Raw genomic sequence first — 20,465 nt, 5'->3', positions numbered from 1 at the left:
ATAGCTTCAGTGTCTGCACTGCCCTGAGTTAAATCCGTACTCTATCTGGAAATAAAGCAAAAAACCATATAATTATGATCGTATTCAACAGGTTTGATTTTTTACAGTTACTATGTCAAACAGAATACCATGCCTGCCATGCCAAACACATTTTTCAAACTTCATTGATGATGGAGGTTTGCTGCAACAGTACCTTTTAGGGCAACCTTTTAGAAAAATAATATATTTTCAGCTCTCACAGTAAATATAAGCATTAGAAAACACCTGATAAATGATTAGCAATGCACCTAGAAATGTTCTTTACAATACCTGTTAATGACATGATTATGTATATTCTGTCCCTAGATTAATTCACTAGAGAATGGAATATGTTTATACAAGCAGCTTTGAATTTGTGATTGCCTAATATCCAACAATTTTATAATTTTGTCCCATAATCTCTGTTTTTGAGGTAAAAAGTCAATAGCATTTAAATATTTGATTTCCATAAAGACATAGGGTCACATAGTCCTTCATGGATGAGCTTGACTGGGTTTTTTTCCACCTCAATACTGCCTTACTGGCATCCTTGACAAACTTACTGGTTTATTAATATTGCTGTAATTAACAATGTGAGTACTGCTGCCACACAGTTATACATGGACAAATATTTAATCTTCTTAATTTTTATAAAGACCTAAAGCTGTGTAGATCCTACACAGATAATAATTTCAGGTTTAAGATTTGAACACTTCTGCTTCTAATTCCATATGAATCTATGTTCTTGCATTGTTCTAAGCTACCTGTGTTATCTGGGATAGTGGCAGCTGTAGTGCTAGTGAGTTGTATTTTTTACTTAAACTAATGCATTTTGCCTCAGTTTTTATTTTCTTTAATTTCTCTGAACTTTAAATTCACCCTTGGAAACCCATAGTACATCTGTTTTCACAATCTGCAAGTATCTAAATACTAACCAGTAGAGCCTATGCCTTCTCAAGTTTGATACAGGGTCTTAGAGAACCAAGAATTCAGTAAATGTAAAACTGAGACCAACCACCTGCAAGGTTGTCATTCAAGAAATGCAGTAGTCATTTTCGCTTAGATTTCCACCTGTCATGTAAAATTCAGAAATTTAATCTTTAGAGTTTTTGGTAATGTACAGACATTTCTTATATGTATAAATATATAAATATTCCATATAATTAACATGTCTTAAATGGATTTTATTATCATTATTAAGATTATGCTTTTCCTCTAGACAATAGACAAACATTGGGGAGATAAGAGGTTGAAATGTCAGCTGGTTTTGGGAATGAAATTCTGTTGGCAGGAATCCTACCTGCAGGTATGAATTAACTTCAGGAAATTAATGGCCAAACAAGTGCTCTGAAAATGTTTTTTTTAAAAGGCAAATTGATTAGGTCTCTTCAAACAACAATTAAGTTTCAGTTAAGGCTCCCAAATTTCACACATGCCCTTCCACTTTATGAATGAATGAAGAAACTGAGAGAGGTTGTTGCATTACTGCAACACAAATGTGTAATGTTAGTCATCTGGCCTCCTTTAACCAGAACATGGCAGTCTGTTCTTTATTTCCAAGAGCTGTGTGGAGTCTGTGTAATCATTGGCTGTACCACCATCAGACTTTGGTATCAGCACACAGATAATTCCACTGTCAGGTGCACCTCCATCAAAAAGTGCCCTTTAAGTACATAACAGAAAAGGTACATGTATTTGCTTTTCCATTTTCTGTGTACATAAATGTTTAGATGGCAGTTGTACAACTTTTTTTTAAAAGTTCTATAATACCCTGAAGCAATCATCTGCTCTAAAATGTGTAACTTATTCAAAAATCATTTGTGGAGTTGAGGGATTGATAGTTTAGAATGGAAAAATTATAGGTATGCTGAGTATATTCTTGCAAAAATAAATCATGTAATGTTTTATTGAGATCAAATATTTCAAAATTCAAAGTACAATTAAATTGTTTGCACATATAAGAGCAGTGAAATAACTTTGCAAGGTTTGCCTCATAAACCCATATATCTACAGAGTAAATAGTTGAACACAGACTATAAAGTTCTGTCATGAGTGTTGCTTTCAATTTTTGTTTCATTCCACCAAAACTTTTCATATCAGTCTGGCATTTTTTTAACAACTATATACAGGACCAAAGAATTACGAGCAGTAACTTGAAATATATATCATATATATTTAATCTTTACAACAAATGCAAAAGCAGTAAGTGAAAAACAAAGACATAAAAGTCTCTAAAAACTCTTGAGAACATATAATGAAGCATAAGAGTGAATGTCACAACAGATTTATGTATGTTCAACTTGCAGCAAAAACTGCTGAAGATGAATTTAAGAATATTTATATATCATTCTTTTGGCACAGTAGCAGGAACCAAAATAAATTATCCAGGAATAGGATGTAAGAAACAGTTTCAGAGTGTAAACAACAAGTTAAATAAGAATTTTGAATTAAGACATCTTTAAAGCCAAAAAAGAGGTTTTCCAGTCTGCAAAGCAACAGTGTTGTTTTTTAGTGAGTTTTTTAGTATTTCCCCTTTTTTCCCTAAAGTTTCTAGTTCAACTATTGTAAAAATTATTTTAGAAAAGGTAAAATATTATCTTTGTCAGGAAAACTAACAGATTCTTATTTTCCATTAAATGCATTCTCTGTGTTCACTATAAATTGTACACAAAAAGCCAATTCCATCAATGTCAAACCAAAAGAGCAAGTGAAAAGGAACTGCAAAGGCAGTTCTAAAGAGAATTAGTTTTTCTCACATTCTCTTTTCTTTTGAGCTTTGATTCAGAGGGCACTTTTACAGAATAATGCTTTTTTTTTTTTTTTTTTTTTTTTTTTTTTTTTTTTTTTAATCTCCGGAAGTAGAAACTGTCATTTACCAAAACAAATTTAAGATGAAAAAAATAGATTTGTTTTCCAGATTGGGGTTTGATAAGATCTGGGGTTAAGTTGCTCCATAGGGAAACCTATATTGTGCAAAAACATTGCTCAGCACTAAATAGTATCTTATGATATTCATAAAGCAGATTGTTGCTTCTCTTTGGACCTCTACTTTTGGCTTTCGGGGGTTCCTCACTGCTGTCCCCCGTCCCTCCCCGGCCGCCGGGACCCTCCAGCTAGCTGTCCCCTCTTGGGGCTGGGGTTTCCCGCGGTCCCGCTGCCCTGGGCTCACCAGGCAGCGTCTGGGTTAGCACGGTCCGAGTGGCAGCGTTGCCTCAGTCGCCGCTAGGATTCGAGATAAAGAGACCAAGAGAGACCAATGGTATGCTTGTCCAGATAGATTGTATTGCCTGAAGCATTGCAGTGACCAAAGGCCCTGGGCTATTGCCCAGATACAGTTTTATACAGCAAAATTAAGAGATAAGGTCTTAAACAATAGAGACAGTGTTCAACTAAGGCACATCAGAACCACCCCAGGGGCCAGGTCCAATGGGAACTGCTCAGGGGTGGGGAGAAGGGGGTCTACAGAGGAATGCTGAAGCGGGACTTTCCCAAGACAGTGGAGCATACATGAATGTATCCTTTTCCTCAGTTTACCATTCCCAAGGCCTTTCTAAAACCATGGGGCATACATGAATGTATCCTTTTCCTCAGTTTACCATTCCCAAGGCCTTTCTAAAACCTTCCTCCACGCTACCATGCCAGCATGACAGCAACAGCAGATGACATAGTATGGTCCGTAGGACAAAGCAAAATGACAATGTAGTTTTCAATATGATTCTTCTCCAGTCTGATACCATTTGAATTCTTTTGTCAAAGAAAATTATTCCTAAACTAGATCACATCCTTCAATTTCAGGATGCAGAGCAAAGCTTAAGTGGAATAAACAGACCACATTTATTGCAAAAGTAAATCCAACCTGTGCAAAAAGAAAGTGATCAGTCTCAGTACAGTCAGATACCCCTGTTTATGACCTGTTTGTCAGGGTTAGCATGCCCTTAACAAGCAGTACTATGACTGAGAACTATCAGTGTTAGTAACTCACGGTGCCAGATAGTGAAAGCAGAAACGTTGTGACTTCTACAGAAAGGACCATGGTGTTCTGTGAGCACTGAGCACTACAGGAGGCCCTAACAACTGCTTATGAAAGTTGCATTGCAGGACATCCTACTTGCTACAATCATCTATCAGCTGCTTATAAAATCCTGCCCACCTTTACTGTGTGATCTGGAATTGATAAAATTTTAATTGTGAGTGGGTGGTATAAGAAGAAGATTTTTTAAAAAGGCCAAAAAATATTCTGCATTCCAAATTTCTCATCCTATCTTGCAGCATCATTATGCTGATTGAAGTTCTTCAGGCAGTTTTTAAAAAGACAAAAATAAGATCTAGGACAACAAAGAACACATCATAAAGTGCATTGTATAATGTGAATAAAAAAATAGTGCCTATTTCAGCTTTTTCCCTTTTATGTTTTCACTCTTATCTCACATAAGCTTCCTCTTATTATTGAAATAATTCCTAGTTTTTTTGGTATGCATTACCAAATTCCATGTTTTTCTATTTATCCTGCATACATATGATCTTAAGAGCTTCTTCCCTGTTTTCACTGAGCTACAATATTAAACTTCAGAAGCTTACATATTGGGGTTTAAAATGGTTTCATTCATAATATTTTCATTCATTTTTTTCCATTCAGTTTTTTGAGTTGATGAGGTGTCTTTTCTCAGGCATCTGAAATAATCCTTGTTACAGCAGTATTTGTTATTCTAAAAACTGTCTTCAGAGCATAATTGCTTGTCATTGACAAATACCTTATGCCCTTGGTGTGCTTCTCTTTAGATATGATGAAGTCTTAAAGTAACCTCTCCCATTTTTTCTATGGTTTGAGTTATAATTTTTTCCTCTAAATAAAAAAAAATATATTTTCATACTGACAGCACTAAAAACTGCATGTTCTGTCACATAGACTGCCCCTCAGTTAGAACAGCTTTTCTCATTTCCATGATGCAGACACTGGTAGAGCTACTTGCCCATGTCAGTTGGCAAATTATTGGCTGGCTTGTTTATTTCACATTCCCAGTGAATTCTGAGGGGACCCTGCCTTCCAAAGTACTATTACTCTAGTTGTTTTCTTGAAAATCTGAGTCTTGTTTCTGGATTTGGTTTTTTTAGCCTTCTGTGCTGTTTTCAGTGCAGTGTTGCAATTATTTCATATGACTGGCAGTTGACAGTTCTTCTCTTTGAAATGCCTTCTCTTTCAAATCCAATTTCCTAATTATTTAATGGGAAAGAAACAAGATCTCTGGCCTTTGTTTCTTACTTATCTTTGGGGGGGAAAACAAAGACATGGTAACAGAAAGGACTCCTTTATGAAACAAGTCCAGGCAAACAAATGTCTAGTTTATACTAGAAAATTATGTCCTGGCCATGCAGCTTCATGACTTCTTGTGAACTTCCTGCAAAGTCCTGGATGTAGGTAGGGTAAGCACTACTGAGCAATGACTGAAATACCAGTGTGTCATCCACATTATTCTCATACTACGAGCAAAACAGCACTGTACCAGCTAAGATGAAAATTAACTATCCCAGCCAAAACTAGGCTATCACACTTTCTATTCATATCTGCTTAATATGGAGTAACTGGTCAATCCAAGGGCAGTGACTGAATATAAGTTGGTTCAATCCATCTTATTTGGAAATGATTAATACAAAAAGGATGTGTATGCAGTTTTAGCCTTGTCATATTCCCTACATTTCCTTTACAGCCTCAGAGGTCATCTATGTCCATGAAGGACAATGTAACAAATGTTGAATTCACTCATGACCTTTAACTAGGTCTGTAGCCTTGTACAGACTAGAGACATTGATAGTCATTAATTAAATGCAGTCCAATATAGTTTTAATTATATGGTCACTTATGCTTTTTGTAGGGGACTGTTGTTTCATAAACAACATTCTTTCCTCTACATTTCTTGAAGTGCAGCTCTGTTTATCAGACATAGGTAAAGTTATGAAGAAAATGAAAATGAAGACATTTTCTGAAATTAATTTCTACAGCATCTGAGTGTTTCAAACTTACCTTCACTTATCCCACATAAGGAAATTATGTTTTTGCTAAAACTGTGAACTAAAATGAAAGCAGTTTTAATAATCTTGGATACAACTGACAGGTACACTCTTCTGTGGGTTAAGAGAGTGATGGTGAATGGTGCCACATCCAGTTGTTGGCCAGTCATCGGTTGTGTCCCAGGAGTCAGTGTTGGGCCCAGTCCTGTTTAATAACTTTACTGATGATCTGGATCAGGGCATTGAGTCCATCAGCAAATTTGCAGATGACACCAAGCTTGGATTGAGTGTTGATCTGCAGGAAGGTAGGAGAGCTCTGAAGGGACCTGGACAGGCTGGATAGATTGGCCAAATCCAAACATAGGAGGTTTAACAAGTCCCAGTGTGAGGTCCTGCACTTTGGCCACCACGATCCCCTGCAGTGCTACAGGCTGGGGACAGAGTGGCTGCACAGCGGCCTGGCGGAAAGGGACAGTGCCAGACTAAGAGCCAGCAGTGTGCCCAGGTGACCAAGAAGGCCAATGGCATCCTGGCCTGCATCAGGAATAGTGTGGCCAACAAGACCATGGAACCCAGTCTTTCCCTCTTCTTGGCACTGGTGTGAGTGCATCGTGAGTGCTGTGCCCATTTCTAGGCCACTCAGTTTAGGAAAGACTAAGAGGTTCTGGAGTGTGTCCTGGGAAGGGCAGCAGAGCTGGTGAAGGGTCTGAAGCAGAAGTCCTGTGAGGAGCAGCTGAGGGAGCTGGAGTTCCTTAGCCTGGAGAAAAGGAGGCTCAGGAAGACCTTGTCACTCCCTACAATTGCCTGAAAGGAGGGTGTAGCAGATGGGGGTCAGTCTCTTGTCCCAGGCAACAGCAACAGGGCAAAACAACACAGTCCTAAGCTGCACCAGGTTTAGGTTGGACATTAGGAAGAATTTCTTCACAAAAGGAGTGATGGGGCATTGGAATGGTCTGCACAGGGAGGTGGTGAGGTCACCATCCCTCCAGTGCCATGGTCTAGGTGACTGGGTGGTGTTAGGTCACAGGCTGAACTTTGTATTTCTAAAAAGTGAGCTCAAGAACCTTAGCAGACATGCATAGAATCAGAGACTCACACCATGGTTTGGGCTGGGAGGGACCTTAAAGATTATTTCATTTCAACCCCTCTGCCATTGGCAGGAAACCTTGCACTAGACCAGGCTGCTCAAAGCCCTGTCCAACTTGGCATTCAAGAGGCATGCACATGTTTTTGCTAGTATTAGCCTATTACTGATATTAGCCTATTACTGATAGCTGAACATAAGTCTATGAAGATATCAGAATTTTACAATTCTACATGCAAGCAGAAGATGAAAGTCCAGCTTCCAGCAAAAGGCTATTAACTGCACACTACCTCTGGTTCCTCTTCACTCTGATATTTGGAGTTTCGGGGTCAGTCCTATGAATCTTGGAAACCTGCCCTTTCAAACTGTTACCTCTTAGCAGAGCTTTGAAGTTTTGAAGAGCTTCAAATCTGTAGTCAACATCTCTTTGTGGGTCAAGCATCTCCAAATGCACAACATCCTCTGACTTGATTTGATTAAGCTGCCCTCCTTAAATCCTTCCTTGGACCTGTAATTACAAAAGGCTGTAGCATGATCAGAGACACAGCATATTTTTAGCTGTACTATTTACAATAACTGTCTCTGAAACTTCAATAGTCTTCTGGTTTATTTTAGTTATTGTTTGGTATGTGGTTTTTTTTGTTTTTTGTTTGTTTGTTTGTTTGTTTTTTGGGGTTTTTTTGTGGGTACTGCAAGAGATGGAGAATGATGGTGGACCAGATTAATACCCCAATAAAAAGCACAGACTACTTTTAATGTGAGTCAGTACTAGCCTGGTTCACTTTGCCATTTAGTAGTACTTGCAAAGAGAGATGGAATTAACTTCAAATGTTAGGACAAAATTGCTTACATCAATAATATCTCTAATATCTCACCGAAAGACCCACATGTAAGTGCATCTTTTTTCTAACATGGGAAATACAGGGAAAATAAGTCTTAATATGAGAGACTCTAACATAATTTCCAAAATGTAAACAAATTAGTTCTCCGAGAGATTACAGTATCTTCTGCACCAAAGAAGAAAAGTATTTCACTTGCTCCTTCCTTAGGTATTGCAGAAAACAGGAAAATATGTTGCCCAGAGAGGTTATAAATGTCCCATCCTTGGAAACATTCAAGGCCAGGCTGTACAGGGATCTGAGCAACCTCATCTGTTTGAAGATGTCCCTGATTATTGCAGAGGGGCTTGGACTAGATGGCCTTTAAATGCTTCTTTCTACCCAAACTATTGCACTGAGATCAAAAATACAAGGTCACTGCTTTGGGTCATTACAGAGAGAGCAGCTGGGAGTAACATTGATGAAAAATGTTTCTTCCACATGTCCATGTTTCTTCTACCTGTCCATGGCTCTAGTTTGCGGAATTTTGCCATCAGTCATGACTGGGATATAAGAGGGGATGAAATATTTCAGTTGCACATGAAGTATGTGGCAGTTTTCAGATGTCCTTGGAACTGGAACACCTCACAACCATCCTGTGCAGGCAGAACCATGAGAGCATTTGCATGATGCAGGTTGTCAGCAGTCATCTGACCAACTCTGGAGAGCTTTTCAGGGAGGAAGACACTGTATCCTTGAAATCAAACCCAGATGCTTCTCACTATGCAAGTACAAAACAATTGTGACTGCTTGTGGTGATCAGTGTTTTACTGTAGGCCAATGCAATACAGTCTTCAGGTACTTCTGAAGATGCCTGAAACATCTAAAATGAAAACCTGTCCCGTCTTATTGTTACTCCTAATTATCAAAATGGAAACCTGGGTGTTGTTATGTGTAGTAGACATAATTCACACCACTTCTAGTATGATATATGTGATATTGAATATTTTTTGGAGTATACACGTTTGTATTAGGAGTCCCCCCCATCCTCGCAGGCGAAACCTGGTGTATGTTGAAACCCGATTTACGAGTAAAAGGATGTGGCCCGGCCAGGAGATGGGGATGGGCCATGTCTGGAGAGATACAGGATGCCCAGGCGCTGATTGTCGCATGAACGATCCGAGATGGATATCATGGAAATCCTCGGGCAGATACATGTGAATGCAGCGTTCCCGCAAATTTCATCAAGGGATTCACCAACTCCGGACACTGAATTGTTCTTCCGCAACACCAAAAAAGAGAAAATCTCATTACCTTATGGACTCTGAATGGAAGAAAAGACTGACTGCCGAAATCTTGGCCTCAGGCGGAATGTTTCCTATAAAAACCGCTCGTGCCAGGATGGAGGTGTGTGGGCATAGGGGAAAACCTCTCCTGAGGCTGACTCCTTGTTACACACCCAGCGCCGACCCCGGGCTCGGCACTGTTCTTTCCTTGTGGCTGGCTAGATAGAATTTGATTGCAAAATAAATATTTTTTCATCTAAATTTGGCTGGACAAATTTTCATTTATAACAAAGTGGAAACACGACCTTCCCGGGGAGATCTACCAGCACTCAAGCAACAAACAGCCCGCTACCTAGATGCCAGCACCTGCCCGGTCCCTGCCAGCGTTGCCCCCCTCGGAGTTTATTCCGACGGAGCCGCCCACAGCGCGGTCTCCGAGCAGCGCCCGCTCTGAGGGCGGCGCGGCCGGCAGCGCGCAGTCGCCGCCCCTCGCGCTCCGCTTACGCCTTCCCCGCCGCGCGCCGGGCGCTGACGTCAGCACGCGCCGGTCCCGGAAGCGGAGCCGGCGGGGGGCGGGCGCTGGGCCCGGAGCGGCCGCGCGCTCCCGGTGACGGCGCCGCGCGCGCCGCGCTCCGCCGGCGGCAGCGCCAGGTACGTGCGGGGCCGCGGGCCTCGGGACAGCCCGCGGGCCTCGGGACAGCCCGCGGGCCTCGGGACAGCCCGCGGGCCTCGGGACAGCCCGCGGGCCTCGGGACAGCCCGCGGGCCTCGGGACAGCCCGCGGGCCTCGGGACAGCCCGCGGGCCTCGGGACAGCCCGCGGGCCTCGGGACAGCCCGCGGGCCTCGGGACAGCCCGCGGGCCTCGGGACAGCCCGCCTCTCCAGCCCTGCAGCGGGATGGAGGCCGCAGCCCCGCGGTCGTCCCGTGTGCCTGCGGCAGGCCCAGAGCGGCGGCGGGAGCGGACGGGGCAGCGGCTCCCGTCCCCGGTCCGTCCGCGCCGGCCGCGTGGGCCGGCGGAGCGGGCGTAGGAACGCCTGTTGGCCGGTGTCACCGCGGGTGCGGGGGATGGCCGCCGTGCCGCTGCCCCGGGCCGGCCCCCGGCTCTGCCCGGCGCTGCGCCGTGCCCGCTGCCGCGCCACGCTGCTCGCTCTTTCGCAGCCTTTGCCCGCTATCACAGCTGTCACACGAACCAGAAACAGGGAATATAACAGTTACAATTTTCATTTTTCTACATAAAATCGAAGGGTTTTGCTTTTCGGAATGTGTCCCTACAGGTTTTGGTGCTGTCAGATGCTTTTGCCAAATGAGACTTGCCAGTTTTCCCGCTGCCTAATGCAAGCTTTCTGTATAGTCGTAAATGATAAGTCATTTAAGCGTGATTCTTCTGACTTTATGATTTAGCTGGGTTTGAGTGATAGTTTTCATCCCAAGTATTGCTCTTCTAATTAGGTGGGATTGAACACTTCTCTTTAGACTTAAGTTTCTTGTAGTTGTTGTGACAGCTTAGAAAGGTGCATGAAATACTTCCCATTTCTGAGTTATCCAAATGCAGGGAAATGATTTTTCAATTTAAATTGTTACTTTTGCTTGGTTTTGGTTTGGCAGGGATAAAACTCAAAATTTGTAATTATAAACCAGGAGAGATTGGACATCTATAGTCCCTTTCCAAAACCCACTCTCTTAGCTTTTTGAGGAACTGTAGCCTTTGCTTTTATTTCAAAGCTAAGTACTGAAGGTTTTGAGAAATATTGAACTGGTTGCCTTCCAGATATCTAACTTTTTACTGTGGTGTTGCATGAGCTAAGCTGCTCAGAACCACATAAGCCAAAGCCAGCTTGTCACAAAATGTGTTTTCCACTTTACAGTTGGTTTTTTTTGCATGAATTTTTGGCTAAAGTACTGAGTTTGCATGAGCAGGTAACAGACATTGTTCAGGACATACCATCACTGGCAAAAAAAAGTGTTATAAAAACAACAGCAATTACAAAGCTAACTGGATACTTTTGATTGTAATGGACCACCATTTTGGTGACACTGAAGAGGGACGTGTTAATAATATTTGCCTTCAAAGGAGAAGAAATAGCCATAATACAGCAGTAAGGTAGTGTCCTTTTAGTAACCCTTAGTATTTTCTTGGAATCTTTAAGGAGGCAGGGGGTGAAAGAGTAGCATCATGTTCTATTACAAATGGCAAAGCAGTCTTATGATAGCATCTTGGTTAAAGAATGTAAAATTAGGTATTTTGTAATTACGTAGGAAAAAGTGAAAAAGCTCTTGTGTAGGGGAAACTAAAATTTTAACAGCTGGGGATAGTGGCTTGGGGTGTGTCACAGAGAGCAGCCAATGTGAAAATGCAAAAAGGATACCTTTATATGCTCCTCTGGGTTTAGAATTTACTACATCTGATGTTCTGAGTGTTTTAGATACTATTTAACTTTCTTTAAAAAGAAAAAAAAAATCATTATTTTCTGACCAGAGTATTGGTCTTCACAGGGTAGCTCCAGATAAAAGCCCCAGGTGATGGCTGTTGCTGAAGTCGCTGCCAGTACTTACTGCCTGCTTGTCAGCTGGAGGTCTGATGTGCCTACCACCACTGGTGTTAGTCTAGGCACGCCCCAGCCCACCTCTGTCAGAACATGGTGGGTTAAGACAGGTGTAATATTTATTGTGTTTAAGCTGACCTGACTCTTTTTGTCTGCAGTAAGTCAACAGATGCGGGTAGGCGTAGGAATGAGATGAAAACTTCCAGCAGGCCAACAGTCCTGAGCAGCTGGAGGCAGTCAAGGGCATCGTCATTTCAGACGCACAGTGCACACTCAGACTGCTCTCTTAGTGAAATACCTTTAATTATTGGGAGTTTTCTCACCAGTGCCTGGATTTTGTCTGTCTTCTTGAGATTGCCTTTTCAGTGATTGTAGCCAATTATGACTATATTTAAATCTGCAAGTTGATTTGACCATGGTCTTTACTGAATTGCCTTTTATGTACTAGTTAGCAAATGTTTGGGAGAGCTTCTGCTTATAATTACTCAGTGGGGATTTATCTTTTAGAATCTCTTCTTTTAAGTTCACAACCTTATTTTTTTTTTTTTTCCCCCTTGAAGACTCAGCACTGACTCTGGAGGTTTTGCCCATTCCAGGCTCTGTAGAAAAAGTCCTGAATACAACTCTATTGCTGATACTTTGAATCTGCCCCACTGTTCCTTTGGGGAATAATGTGCTGTTGTAACTGAGGAGTTTTTTAGATTTACAATAGATTACTGGAATTCTTTGAAGTAAAGCATACATACAAAGAATGAATAGATATCTTTTAAATTTTTTTTTCCACAAGCTTACTGAAACAAACTTGTTAACAATGGACATGGAAACATCCTCTTATGAAATTTAGTACTGCTCTGTGAATTTGTTTGGTGCTTTAGAAGGACATTTTTTTTTTTCTCTTCACAGGTATTGTTGTACATATATCTACTTATCCTCCAGATGAGTTTCACAGATTCGTACTGAGTGGAATTCCCAGAGTACAATTTAATGGGCTTAAATTTGTTATTTTTCATGGTTATTTTCCAGCATTTTATTTGCTGTGTGGACTTTGAGAACTTAATATTTAAGTACTCACAACATTCCTTACACTGTTCTTGTAATGTGACCGAGTTTTATTGGAAAGTTAAAAGATTTGCTTTTATATCATCCTTACCTTTCTGCTCAGCTCATTATCAGTTACTCAGTAGTATGTTAGTTTTGGTAACAATTTTTGTTTTATGGTTGACCGTTTTCATGAATCAGACTGGGATGAAAAGCTTCACCTGCAGACCCACTCCATTAAAAAAAGTGCCCCGGAAGGAGTTTCGTAGCCTGTTCACATTAGATCCTTGTTGCTGGAATGGGGACCTCTTCTCTCTGCTTCCTGCCTCTTCTCTCCAAGCCAAGCAGAAAATCAACTGGGTGCACAGTGAGCCAGGTAAAGAAGCAGATCCAGCTGATACAGAACTAGAGATAGGCAATGCTTCTCATAGCTTTAGCTTGCTCACTGACATGAATGCCACCATAAGTAGTAGTGATAGGACACAGGGCAGCGGCTTTAAATTGAAAGAAGGCAAGTTTAGATTAGCTACTAGGAAAAAATTTTTTACAGCAAGGATGCTGAGACATGAGAGCAGATTGTCCAGAGAAGCTGTGGGTGCCCCATCCCAGGATGTGGAAGGCCAGACAAATGTTTTGGGCAGACTTGTTTTGTGAAAGGTGATGCTGCCCATGGCAGGTCACTGAACTAGATAAACCACAAGGTATCCCAAAACTCAAATGCTTTTATGAGTCTATAAGAAATAATGTAGAACTTGAGTGGAGAATCTGGAAGCAGGAGAAGGGCTGTAAGTGTATCGTACAGACTACAGCAGATCATGAATCTGCCTCCTGAGTCACCTTCTACTTTGTGGTGAAAATTGCTCAACCACTTTTCTGAGCAATCTTTCTAGTGAGTTAATTAGTAGTGATAACTGCTGGTGAGGCTGGTGGCCTGCTCTGTGGTCTAGTCAAGTCTTCACTGCCTTTATTCCTGTTACAATCTCTTGAAGAGTATTGACCTCCATCTGGATGGAACCTCTCTGGTACTGCTGTTTGTATTCTGTCGAGTGTGTGTCCAAAGAGGAAAGGTAAACCATGTAAGACTTTATCAGGCTAATTTTAGGTGTTTCTGCTGTTGTGTTTTCTGTATTCTTCCAGGTTCTGTTGGCCAGCAGAAATTCAGGAGACCAATCTGTGTAAAGCTTGCTATATAGACTTTTGGCTATTATAGGTATTGATTTTAAATACATAGGTGAAATAAGTATTGTCTTGGCAAAAACACTATTAGCTGAATCAATATATTTGGTATGGCTGTTAATTTAAGAAACTTTTCTATCAGCAAGCAGTTTATTCTGTGTTGTGATTTAACCCCAGTTGACCACTAAGTACCGTATAGCCTGTTAGTCACTCCCTTCCTTTTTCTCCCTGCCCCATTGGAATGGGGAGTGAATTAAGAAAAAGAGGTAAAACTTGTGCATTGAGACAAAAGCAGTATAATAATTGAAAGAAAATAAAATGCTACTAATTATATTAATTGTAGTGAAGAGGAGAGAGAAAGGGAAATAAAACTCGAGACAGACAAGTAACATGCAGTACAGTTGCATACCATCTGCTGACTAATATCTAGCCCATCCCTGACGAGCCACCATTCTCCCTTCTGGGTAGCTTCCCCCAATTTATATACTGGACACAATGTTCTATGATGTGGAATGTTACTTTGGCAAGTTCATATCACCTGTCCTGGCTGTGGTCCCTCTCAGCTCTTTGTGCAGCTACTCACTAGCAGAGCATGAGACACAGAAAACTCCGGACTTGGAGTAAGCACTGCTTAACAATAGCCAAACCATCCACAACATTATTCTCATCCCAAATCCAAAACACAGCACTGTACCTCTCATCCTGAATACAAAACACAGCTACACTAACCCAGTCAAAACCAGGACATTCAGGCAGGCAAATGAAAGAATTTTCTTTATTGCATGTCTAGAAAGAGAGATGATGATAAAAATAAGCATTAGCTGTACACGTTGTCAATAAGAATTAGCTATACACATTGTCAGTGGCACTGCAAGTTAGCCAGTTTCACTGTTGACTGGAAGCAGGTCCCTACCTGAAGCACTAGTAATGTCAGTGCTTATGTTTTTTGACGCTTGTGCATTTAAAGTCAGGCCCATCAGTTTCTGCTTTTATTAGTGTTGGTAATTATCAGTGGGTAATAAGGAATTTTACTATAAATTTCAAGATAAAGTCTAGGCTAATTTTCTTTTTCTTTTGAGAGGGAGTGTTGATTGTATTGAAAATATTCTTGATTACTCTTAAGTACCCCACAGCAGCTCCAGGATGTAAGTAAAAAGTATGAAATTTAATAGGAAGATAGCTTTGGAAATTGTGACCTATTTCCCAAGACACCTAGTCTGGATTTGCTTGAATTACAAGCTCCATAAAGCGCCATTTTCCATTTGTGGTATCTTTCAAAGTACTTAATTCCAATTCTCTGGACATTTAATATTGTGGGATAGACATATTATGCTGACCCATAGAGCTTTCTTCACTATATCAGCTTTTTGCAGTGTATAGTGAAAGCTCCTGGTGGGACATGGCAAAAAGTGGTCTCTCTGGTTTCTTGTCATCCTTTGACTGAGGTATACTTTATCTTAGGAACAGGGATAGTGGACCCCTCATTGTTCTATTTTAGGTGTATGAAGAGAGGTGGTTTATTGTACTTTGGAGCTGTTTTATTCTTTTGTATCTTGATTTTTGGCGTAGTAGCTACTTGTTTGAGAATACGGACAAAGTAGTTCTGATTGATCATGTTGTCAGAATGCCAGGTACACTTCAGCTTGTCTTCAGTGTTGTGTTGAAGACCAAACCTAACAAATAATGTGGTACTTATAGTTTCTTTTGAAGTTCTGCAGGCCAGGCTTTGTAAAGCCTTGAAATTCGTGTTTGGGTGGCTGTCAGGATTTGGCATACATACATGCAATACATGGAAATCTAAATCTCCTTGTTTAACTTGAGAAGATGGTAAACTAACTTTGCATCCTTCCTTGATTTTTTAGGCACAATGTGTAGCAAATCTTGAAAACATATTGTTTTTTTCCTAACAAATGGACATCTCATTCCTCTTGCAGAACGTGTGTTACAAACCCACCTCAAGAAGGAAATTGTTAATTGGGCTAGCTTTTAATAAATACAGGCACCACAGTCAAAAGGAAAGCTGAAAGTATTTCAAAGAAGAAATGGGTTTACAGGAAGCCTCTTTGAAAAAGCTATTAAAAAAAAGCATTATTAAAATTTGGTGAAATGAGAGATGAAAGATGTGCTCATGCACACAGTCTGTATGTCTTGAATAATGATCATTGTACTGAAACAGTATCTCCCCACTGAAACACACTATTCAGTCTTGTGAAATAAAGTCTGAATGAAAAGAGAATTCTGTATATGTATGTTGGTATCTCCAATACTGCAGGAGTGTGTTAACATAGCCTACATGCAAGCCTAGGAGGAATAGCTTAGAACAAGCATAGCCATCAAAATCAAAGCTACAATTTATGCAAACTTGCATTTGATACATGCTAATCAGTAAGTCAAAAATGGTGGAAGTTTCCTTATACTTTGTTTTAAATATTTGCATTTTGGAATAGCAGAGTTTGAATTTTGGAAGCATAAACTATTTCCTACCACAGTGATCACTGCTTGAGTCCTTCTTTTGCTGTCTCTTTGTTTCTTGGCCATGTTGGCAAATCAGGCTAAAAAGTTTTTAGGTAGCAGCTGTATCCCAGTTCTGTCACCTCAGCTGTACCAGGTGAAAATTGATAAATTAAAAGTGTACTCATAAAAAAAAAAAAAAAAAAAAAAAAAAAAAAAAAAAAAAAAAAAAAAAGAGGGGGAAGTAAAGGAAAGAAAGGAAGGTAGTTTTAACTCAGATCCCTATTTTGGTTTAACTCAGATGTGATTCCCTGAACTGGTTCTCTGTGCATTGCTACAAACAGTTCTGTCAGTTGAGGGGACAGCATGGGTAGGGGGTGGGACTGCTAAAGTCGTTTTGCAAAGATGTGTTTGTGAATATGTCTTTTGATTCTAAGACCTAGGGGCAGGAAGGGTCTTTGTTCTGTATTTGCTCTCTGTGAAACAGTGGGATACTTGTTATCTGCCTGGATGAAGTTGAACATAGCATTCCCTTGGCTTGGATTTAACATTTCTCAGTATAAGAAATTGTCCTCAATTTTTAGAAACTTTGAGCCTGTTCTGATAATAGCAGCATGAAGACTCCAGGTTATTTCACTCTGTGTTATGTCCACTGTGATAATGAAACTTTTATTTCCATCAAGAAGCAATATGTGCTTAACCACCTTGCTGTGTGAGCTTTCGTATCTGTAGCAAACCCCAGTTAGTATCCTGACTTGTACTTTCTTTATTAAGACATGATTTTTTATTGTCAGTGACTCAGAAACAGACAGTGACATTTTTGGCACACAGTACCATTTGTTCTCTGTTTTTGCTCCTTCTAAATAGGTTAAATCTCTTGAATTGTAGCATTACATTCATGTGAATCATCCTATCAAATTCTCTAACCTGACATAGGTTGCAGGAGAGCTCTAAGTTCTTGTTCATTATCTTTCAACATCATTCTCTGGGCAATTAAAGATTTTTTAAAAAAATTTTGTCTTTCCATTCTTTTTTCTATTATCCTTGTCTTCCTTTCTGGTGAGTATTTAAGTAGTCATAAAAACTGGGGTAACTAAGGAATAATTTTAAGAGGACTACACCAAAAAACCCAGAAGCTTGAATTTTGAATTTGAGATAGTTGGTTGAAGCAAGAATGAAGGAGTAGAAATATACTGAGATGGAAAGTCCAAGTCCGTAAGGATGTCAACCCATGCCTGCATTTTCTTGAGATGAAAGATAAAACTATTGTCTGGTTTGTTTCAGACACTGAATTTTTCAAAGCTAGTAGAGTGTTCATTTTGAGAAGCTCTGATTTTGCATTCACAGTAATGTCTAGAGGCAGTCTTTTAAAGAAGATTGTTTTAAAATTTCCAGAGAATCATGGTCTTTAGAGTTTGCTACAAAGAGGGATATAAGAAAGCTTTATTTCTGTAAGAATGTTTAACTTTTTAGCTTTCAAAAAAAGGACCATGATGTAAATAACATATTATTTTTTCTTTTGTTGGGTGTTCTAAACTGCATTTATCTTTTGCAGTATAGGACAGCAGATAAATATCTTTTAATGTTTTACTTTATGGGAAATGGTGGTACATATACCACCGTACCTCCCCCCAAAAAATATACTGTGAGGATAGTCAAACATGGGAGTGGGGCCCAGAGAAGTTGTGGGATCACTGTTGTTGCACATCTTCAAGACTTGCTAAGTGCCTAAGCATCACATTCTGGTAACACCTTTCAGTTGACCTCTAAAAGTATGTGTAGATTGATACAAGGTATACTTTACCGTATACATGGTGCTGTGTTGTGTTTTGATTTCGAATTAGGAAGAAGGTAGTTGGTACAGTCTGCTTTTATGTCAGGTATCAACCTCAGTATTGGTGTGTAAGAATCTCCAGCAATTCTACCTGGACTAGACATGCTGGGCTCTCCTTGTTGTTCGGGCATGCCTGCCAGCACCACAGAACAACTGACTGTGCTTATTCTCCACAGGGCTGTGGTGAGGATGTGCACTGTCAGTGGATAGCAGGGAGTGTGGTCTGAGGAAAGCTCTCAGTTGGCTGTCATTTCTGTAATAATTGTAAAATGGCAGGATGAATGACCAGTGAACTGGAGCTGTGTAGGTAAAGGGAGCTTGGGAACAAGGAGTTCAGTTGGCAGATGAAAATTCAAATGAGAACTTGGGGAGGGAACAGAATAACACTAGAGGCTCTCAGGATAGAATATGAGGCCTAAGACAAGCAAACTTGTGAGAGAAATAAGAGAGGATGATTGAAGGATACTTAAATGTGGAAAAGGAGGAATTGAGGTTGGGAGAAACATGAAGGTTGTAGTTAAAACTCAAGAAAGTTAGGTAAAATACTGAGTGTCTCCTTATTGAATTAGTATCTTCATTCAGTGCCTTGACAAAGGCAGAAGTGCAGTGGAAAAAAGCATATGATTATGCCTTCTGTATTGGGTTTGTGTGGCAAGGTTTTAGTAGCAGAGGTCTGCAGGTGTGGCTTTTGTGAGAAGCTGTAAAAGCTTCCCACATGTCCAGCAGACCCAGTGCCAGCTGACTCCAAGATGAATCTCCTGCTGGTCATGGCTGTATCCTTGCAACCCATGGAGGTTCACAGAGGGGCAGGATGGTGCCCAGAGGAGCTTCCCAAAACTATTGGACAGAAATGTAGGTATAGATGACACTACCTTAGAGAAATAGTTGAGAATAGAGATCACTTCTTTTCTCTTTGTGTTTTCCAGGTTGTTTTTTTCTTATGGGACTGGACTTTTGATGCACAGGTGCTGAACTTTTTTGTGCAGGGGGTCTTAATTTTGGTATTCTCTGGTACCTGCAGAATTAACATTATTTTGGTAGTGTGCCTTTAGGTAAGGAGGGCACAAATTTTGGCTTTTTCATGCAGATTGACTCAGAATCAGAAAGGAATTCCTGCAAACACAAAACTGAGACCCCTGAGACCATGAGCTCTTAATTTTTGTTTAACCAGACACTGGTGGTAATGATTCTGATATTTCTTGTGTGGTCATTGGTGATCATTGCTGCTGTGGGAGGTAACTAATTTGTAAATGTATGTGCACACGTGCACACACACATGCACACAGTCTGTATATTTGGTTTGCACTTCTGCTTTTTCTTACCTTCACAGAATATATCAGCTTTTTGGTAGAGTTGTTGACATTGGCAGAGACCTCTGGAAATTGTGTAGTCCAATCCCAGTGCTTAGAGAAGGATTAGCTAGAGTAGATTACTTGTGGTAGTGTATAATAAGTTTTGAGTATCTCCAAGGACGGAGATTCTGTAACCTGTTTTTACGATCCACTCTAATCACAGAGGAGCAAAGTGAGTTCTCTGTGGATTTTGGATAGAATGCTGAATACTCCCCGAAACAAGATTAGAACCAAATGAGGTTAAATGTTGATACCAAAAATTGATACATTTTATTTAACAGTAAAAGAAGCAAAGAGAAAGAAAGAGAAAAAGAGGTGAGGGGTGGGAAGACAAGAAATGTGACAGACATGTTAAGCAGAAACATATAACCTCTTCATGGATCTTGATGATGTCTCATTTATCCTCTGGTCTTCTAGGTGGTGAGGGTCCCCCCACTGACAAAGAATAGAATCCAGTGGATTAATAAATGTTTGGGCCATGTAGGAATGCCCGGGTACCTCCCCTGAGGGGACAAGTTTGACATAGTCCCTTGCAGGACTGTATATCAGTTGTATGATTTTACATTATGTGCAGAGCTCTGGTGCAGGGTCTGGGGAGCCATTCAGGGAGCATTTAATAGACCAGGACACCTCCTAAGCAGCCCCTGGTGTGAATGTCCCATAGATGTGGCCTTCCTGACTGAACCAGTTTGAGAAATGGAGGATGTGTGTTGCCTCTGACCAGAGGCTTTTCACCATGCACCCGAAACCTCCTCCTTCCTTCTTTGGTGGAGTGGGGGATGTCTGTACAAACCGGTTCTCAGTAGATAAGACAGCTGCTGGGCTTCATCCTCCTGTGGAAGTATTCTTCTCCCCCAGC

General features: G+C 40.6%; 1 protein-coding gene across 7 annotated transcripts in view; it reads left to right on the top strand.

Moving 5' to 3' along the window:
* The first annotated feature begins 9,779 nt into the window (after window positions 1–9,779).
* The window catches only part of ARB2A (ARB2 cotranscriptional regulator A), a 262,882-nt gene continuing 252,196 nt past the window's right edge, over window positions 9,780–20,465 (top strand). For 2 of the 7 annotated variants that reach the window (XM_031507504.2, XM_031507503.2), the window contains exons 1-2: window positions 9,844–9,863; window positions 12,995–13,169. The gene's annotated coding sequence lies outside the window, so the exon portion shown is untranslated. Of the gene's footprint in view, window positions 9,864–12,994; window positions 13,170–20,465 lie in introns of all 7 variants that reach the window. The other 5 variants (XM_021541557.3, XM_021541554.3, XM_031507505.2 and 2 more) reach the window with 4 other exon arrangements.

This window comes from Lonchura striata, chromosome Z (genome assembly GCF_046129695.1).
Source record: "Lonchura striata isolate bLonStr1 chromosome Z, bLonStr1.mat, whole genome shotgun sequence".
NCBI lineage: Eukaryota > Metazoa > Chordata > Aves > Passeriformes > Estrildidae > Lonchura > Lonchura striata.
Note: the sequence above shows the minus strand (reverse complement) of the source record. Positions and strands in the feature narration are given on the sequence as shown.